This window comes from Chelonus insularis, unplaced genomic scaffold, assembly GCF_013357705.1.
Source record: "Chelonus insularis isolate UGA/USDA-ARS -01 unplaced genomic scaffold, ASM1335770v1 contig_68_pilon, whole genome shotgun sequence".
Taxonomy (NCBI): Eukaryota; Metazoa; Arthropoda; class Insecta; order Hymenoptera; family Braconidae; genus Chelonus; species Chelonus insularis.
Genome location: NW_023276705.1, coordinates 247,501 through 255,000, shown reverse-complemented (window position 1 = coordinate 255,000; position 7,500 = coordinate 247,501).

Below are 7,500 nucleotides of genomic sequence, written 5' to 3'. Positions count from 1 at the left end.
CTCCATGAATCCTCAACGCCCATTTGTTGAATCGGGCGCGAATTTATTTCAAATAGAGGCTCGGATACTACTTTCATTTTACTGACTTTACCAGCTAATAATAAAGAGACCGCTGAACACTTATGAGGAGCAGCAGTCAGACCATGAGCTGCCATTGCGTTCGACACCTTATTCAGCATAGATTGCATACCATCTCTGGTTGACGCTACGAGACTCAAGTCATCAGCGAAGCATAAAGCATTAACAATCGCACCATCTAAGTCAAAGCCGATGAAAGGATCAATTACTCCCAGCACTTCGTCCATAATAAGGTTGAACGCCACTGATGAAAAAGGATCCCCTTGTCTCACTCCTCGGGTTGGGTGGATTTGAGTAGAAAATACACCATTGACCTCCAGGCGTGTATACGACTCCTTATAAAGATTCATGAAATAGGTCCTAATAATATCAGAGAAACCTCTTTTCTTTAACACTGCATCAATTGCATTGTGGGACACCGTATCAAATGCCTTTTGCGCGTCAATAGAGACCACGTGGAGGTTTTTTCTATCACACTGCGCTTTTGAAAGAATGGCTGCAAGTACCGCCACGTTCTCAGCTGTGCCATCAGCATGAATAAAACCACGCTGCCTCGTGTCAAATATATTTCGTGATATAACTCGATCAGCTAGGATTCTGTGGAGATGCCTTAAAATCACCGAAGATATCGAGATCGGCCGAAATAATGCTGGATCCTGGGCTCCTTCTTTCTTGGGAATCAATATAGTTCTTGAGTCACGCCAGATAGAGGGCACGTGTCCCCACAGAAGAAGGATATTCATCAAGATTGCAGCTATATACGGGTCAAGGTCTGAAACCCAATCTTTTGCAGACAACCCATCAGGACCGGGAGCAGAGCGCACCTTTGGTCGGATCCGTTGGACTTCAGAAGGATCGATAGGAGCGCAGGTGTCATCACGCAACACAGGGAGATCAGAAGATATCTGAGCGAATTCGGTTGAGTCTCCACCACTTTCAAAAATCGGCTTCCAAAAAGCTTCCTGCTTCTCAAGTGATAACGATGAGCCTTGGTTACTGTCTCCATCCAAAACAAGACTTGCAGCTTTGGTCCTGTTCTTACGCCATAAAGTTTGCAGGCGCGCATAATCCTTACGTCTCTGATGATCCCTGCTAGTTGAAAGACGAGAAGAACCTGTAGGTCTAGCTCGGACAGGTTTGTACTCCTTAGTCCTGGGAAAAGCTTCACGAAACCATTGAAGAAGGGCAGGTTCAGGATCACTTCCGTTAAGAACTAGATCGATAGCGCTCATGATAGAATCAGAGCCAGTAGGTTGTTTAGAGCTAGTCAAGAGTACCTTCCTTGCGTTAGTTAGCCATTTATGAAAACTCTGTTTGGAAGAGAGGCACTCTGGAGTATCAGGAACATCATCAGTATTAGGAGATGAGATAGAAACTGGATCCGTGTTGCATCTTGGAGAATTTGTAAGGATATCGTTGTCCTCGAGCAGATCATCAGATGTGCCAGCTTCGAGCTGAAGTAGAGATCTAAGATTTCTGTACTTTGTTGACCTTCGCAGGTTCATTATCGCGTTCGAATCCCTTGAAACTATTCCTAAACTGTGGAGATATAAGTTCATGTCTGAGATATGATCTTGTCCTGCTTGTAATTCGGCATGAGCAAGCCTCCGGAGATCTTCATCCTGCCACCTGATGTTGCGTGAAGCTAAAACAATTTCTTCATTCGCTTGAACAGGGTGAGTCTGACGTTTGTGCTGCCCAAGACCGATTATAGTCTGAAAACTGCGCTGACAAATATGACACTGGAACTCAGGTGGTAACGCCAAGATCTCTTCTCTAGAAACAGGTTCAGGAGACTTGTGCTTAGCGTGCCTTTTATGCTGGCTTAGACTTCTGAGTGAAGGAAAGCTCCGATTACATAGCGTGCAGCAATAAGGGAGGTCAATGGGAGGACTCACAGGTATTTGGGAATTCGTAGCAACTTGTACAGTTGAAGATGTTGCAGACAGTAGGGGTTGGAGTGAAGCACTGGCGGAAGATTGTTCAACGAATGGGCAAACCTGATCCACATTTACAGCTTGAATTATTATCGGTTCCTCAGTGTGTGGGCTGCTCGTATGTACATTGTCCTTGGTTGAAAGAGCCTCATCCCGAAGTTCAGCTAAAAGCTTCCGATACTTATCACGCCGTCTAACACTTTTAATAGCTTCAATGCCCCGATAAGTTGAGAATTGCACCGAGTTAATGATATAGTCGTTTATGGAACCTTTAGCACTTGCAGGAGCGTTTAGTTCAACTAATGCCATACGTCGAAGATCTTCATTATCCCATCGCACTTTCGATGAAGCTTTCGGCCTCGTTCCTGATGCAAGAGGAGGAGTTTGTGTTGTTGATAGTGTAACAGTATCAGATGAAGAAGAAGTAGCAGAAGAGAGAGTAGTAGAAGCGACGCTATTCTGGGAGGTGGTAGAGACCACACTCACTCTTACATTAATAGGTTTATTGGTTCGAATAGCGGCACCTGTAGAGCGACAGCTTGAAGAACTTTGCAGAGCTGAGGGGGGGCTGTCTTCCCCAGTCAGCCCTGTAGCTAAGGTATTAGGTTGCTGACTCATATGACTCGTTAAAGTGAGGTTAAGATGACGACACGAAATATATCACAATGGTAGGACTTTAATAAGAGGTGTTTGCTACTTTCCGCTTTATGCGGCTCAGAAGAAAAGTACAGGCCTTGACATCAGTTGCGCAATGATTATGATCAGCAACATTAATTGCGAGACAGTTAGCACATTTGTAGTCCTTAGGTTGCTTGCGGCACGACCGAGAATCATGAGCGCCTGTACACTTGGAACAGCATTCATAGTTGTTAGGACACTTTCCAGAAAGATGGCCAACCTTCAAGCATTTAAAGCATTGGCGAATTAGTACATGATCTTCCACTCTACACGAATTCCATCCAATGTAGATTCTTTGCAATGCTAACAGCTGTTTCCTAACATCAGGAGAAACCTCGATTACAATATTACAGTTTCCGCTGTTCCTTTTACTGGCAAACATATGTACCACCTTGATATCATTTGGAGAGCATGTTAAGTTGTTGGCCAGAATAATTTTTCCTGGAATTTCAGTTTTCTCGATTGTAGCGGGGGCACCTATCACAATAAGCCTTGGTTGCATTTTTTCGGACAGCTTTACTTCTAGTCCAGCATCTCTTAGAGCCTTGCATGATTTCAATTTTTCGAGATCAACTTTCTCAGCTGATATTCTTACAGCTGTGGACCTAGCTCTGATTATCTTCGAGACCTTTAAGCCAAAGTCAGTGGGAGTGACCGAGTTGAACACCGCTTGCTCGACATCTGCACTTGATTTGAACATAGAAGCTGCACTTTCCTTTGGTACAATGGAGAACTCCACCTTGTGAGATACAGGAACAACAACTCCTTGGGCCAGGTTCACGGACTGAGAAGAATTTCCAGGTTTTCTTTTAAGAGCCTCCGAAAAGGATAAAGTTGGAGTATTAGGACTATCTTCAGCCTCTCGCACATTTCCAAAATTCATAGACCTGAGCTCTTCCTTAATCGCTATTTTAACCTCATCCCGAATGCTTTCTTTAATCTGAGATTGAATTAAAACAGCCATGTCATCAAGATCCCTCGATTTGCTTTCTTTTAGTGCCGATATCATCCCTCCAAGCGACTGGGCAGTAGACTCAACAGCTTCTTGATTTGCATTGATTCGTTCATAAGCATTGCATAACGTTGCAAATTTAGCTTTCACCAAAATGAGTGCCTCCCGGATGTCCTTGATACATTTAACACTGGCTGGATCTTTCATATCTTGAGTAAGCATGCTGACCATGTAGGATATATCCATTAGTTTGTCGATGCCAATCTTCTTCATGTCCCTTATTTCCTGAACTGAATCAGGAAGAGGCTGTGATACCACTGGAGCCCGTTGAGAAGGTGATTCAGAAATCGGAGGGGACTCTTGAGCTCTTCTCTTGAAACGCGTCGTAGAAGTTCCTTTCGAGGGTGTAAAAAACGGTGGGCTATCCGCTTCAGCCGCCATATTGAAGATGACAACCTTTCTCCTATCCACTTAGATGAATAAACGTAGTTGGATTGCAGAGTACTTTCTTCGTTTTCTTTTCCTTCCTTTATTTTTATTTGAAAGTTGTGTGTATGTATATTTTGCTCATAATAGAGAGTTAGTTAAATAATATCTAAGTAGTGGCTCTTAAAATCAGAAAACCAATTATAATCTGTATTTAATTAAAACAATGATTATTAGAGAACAATTTAATTAATTGATTTGTTTGAATCTCTATTTTGCTTAAAGCTGTCGATAATACGGTAATATTTCTATATTTAGCACCACTGCCGATAAAGTAGATTTTTACTTGTTCGGACTCTCAATCAACTCACAGCAGATCACAAAACTATTGCATATTCATGCCGTTGGCGCTTCGATCGAAAGTAACTATAAAGTTACTATAATGTCAAACTTTTTTAAGCGTTATTTATGCAAATAAATGACCACCAATAACTATAAAAATAGAGAAAAGTTATTCAGAAAGTACCAAATTAATATTAAGTGAACTTAGTAGCACGACATTCATTAATTATCACGAGTATTATCAATACTAATATTGCTGTTCTTTAGTGTACTGTTTCACATTCAGATGACGCTCTAGGCATCATCAACGCGAAAAGATCCAACGGAAAGTGTCACTAGATAGAGGTAGTTTACTTCAGTAAATTTCCGCCGGCGCCACTGATCAATTCTTGATGTCGGAAAGATTGTTCGAGTGTCACATCTACATTAAATAGTTTATGAAATAAAAATCACCAGAAAGTTACTATAATGTCAAATGTTATATGCGGCAAAAAAGCATTGAAATGTATCACCAGATTAAAAAAAGCACTGAAAAAATGTCAATTCCATATATAAGTCACTGTAATATGTCACTCTAATAATTATCGGAAGACAGAAGTGCTTGCAAGTGAGAGTAAAAACTGCAATGACATTTACCATATAAGTTGCACTTCAAAACTTTGATAATGAAAAAATTTAATAAATTCACAGAAATAAATAAAACAAATTGCATAAATGTTATTGTTAGAAGTGGCATAAATAAACTGAGCAGTTTTTTGTATGAAATAATTGAATTTTCAGCTGTATAAGGTAAGTAAGTGTCACTGTGTATAAGCATATGACCAACGGCTATAATCTTTGTGTCACCATAATTTCACATAACAAGCAAATTTAAGGACACTTAATGTCACAAAACACTCATTTCACCAACATGCACAATATTCAAACAAAGATTTGATTTAATTTAAGTCATATATGTTCGAAATCACTGATCTTTATGGAACACTTTACAAAACGAACTTAACGTCGCCATCTTAAGAGAGTCATAGTTACTCCCGCTGTTTATAAGCGCTTGTTTGAATTTCTTCACGTTGACATTCATTACACTGAGCAGAAATCACATTGTGTCAACACCCGCAAGAGCCATCACAATGCTTTGTTTTAATTAGACAGTCGGATTCCCCTGGTCCGTGCCAGTTCTGAGTTAAATGTTAAATAGCGGCCGAAGAGATTAATTAAACGAATCTAATTAACCTCACAGCAAGAAAGATCCATAGGAGGCCAAGGCACGGGACCAGGCTCAATTCCTGAAGGTTACCCAACATTCATTTCGCCCAGGCCCGGCACGTCAGCCAAACCTACTTCCCGATCAAGCCCGACACGCCCCATTCCTCAGAGCCAATCCTTATCCCGAAGTTACGGATCCATTTTGTCGACTTCCCTTACCTACATTATTCTATCGACTAGAGGCTCTTAACCTTGGAGACCTGCTGCGGATATGGGTACGAACCGGCGCGACAACTCCACGTGTCCCTCACCTGGATTTTCAAGGTCCGTCTGGAAGATCCGGACACCGCCGCAACTGCGGTGCTCTTCGCATTCTAAACCCTATCTCCTTGTTAAAAGTTTCCAGGGAATGTGAATGCTTATACAGAAAAGAAAACTCTTTCCAGATTTCCTTACGGCGTCTCCAGGCCAATTTGGGTTGCCCCGACGAACATTCTTGCGAATGTCCGAATTTAAACGGTTCCGCTGCCGGGTTCCGGAATAGGAACCGGATTCCCTTTCGCCCAATGGGTGTGTTATATAATTTAACTTTTATAACACCACATTAACATCAGAGTTACCTTAGGGCTTAGGATCGACTGACTCGTGTGCAACTGCTGTTCACACGAAACCCTTCTCCACGTCAGTCCTCCAGGATCTCACTGGAGTATTTGCTACTACCACCAAGATCTGCACCGATGGCGGCTCCAGGCAGGTTTACACCCAGACCCTTCTGCGCACACCACCGCGACCCTCCTACTCGTCAGAGTTTCATAATGTATTTTAAAAATACATTTAACATACCACTGACGGCAGAGTATAGGCATGACGCTTCAGCGCCATCCATTTTCAGGGCTAGTTGCTTCGGCAGGTGAGTTGTTACACACTCCTTAGCGGATTCCGACTTCCATGGCCACCGTCCTGCTGTCTTAAGCAACCAACGCCTTTCATGGTGTCCCATAAGCGTCAATTTAGGCGCCTTAACTCAGCGTTTGGTTCATCCCACAGCGCCAGTTCTGCTTACCAAAAATGGCCCACTTGGCACTTTTATCCGAAAATCTCATGGCTTCATAATTTAAGCAAGCCAGAGATCTCACCCATTTAAAGTTTGAGAATAGGTTGAGATCGTTTCGATCCCAAGGCCTCTAATCATTCGCTTTACCAGATGAGACTTATAGTATAAATGCCAGCTATCCTGAGGGAAACTTCGGAGGGAACCAGCTACTAGATGGTTCGATTAGTCTTTCGCCCCTATACCCAGTTCCGACGATCGATTTGCACGTCAGAATCGCTACGGACTTCCATCAGGGTTTCCCCTGACTTCATCCTGACCAGGCATAGTTCACCATCTTTCGGGTCCCAACGTGTACGCTCTAGGTGCACCTTTTCTCAATGAGAATAAGATACCCCGGGAATGCGAGATTATATCGAAATATAACCTATCTTCCCTTAATTGTCCTAAAACAATCTTTACTTTCATTATGCCTTTAGGTTTGTTTTTAAAATCCCAATGACTTGCGTACATGTTAGACTCCTTGGTCCGTGTTTCAAGACGGGTCCTGAAAGTACCCAAAGCAGTAGCGTCGCTGACCGGTATTAAAATCAGTTAAAGATTATCATCAACTAACAGTTGGTTAACTTTAACGACGGCGTTATATCCGTACTGTCAAAAATTAACCGCACTTGTGATGAATCTAACGCTAAAAAATAGCGACTTAATACCATACGAATACCGTCAAACAGTTGATTAGGAACACCAATGATCTCCAACTGCATGCAGAAAGAGACAATCAATTGGGCCATAAATCAACATTTAACGGGTCACGACGTTCTACTAGAGGA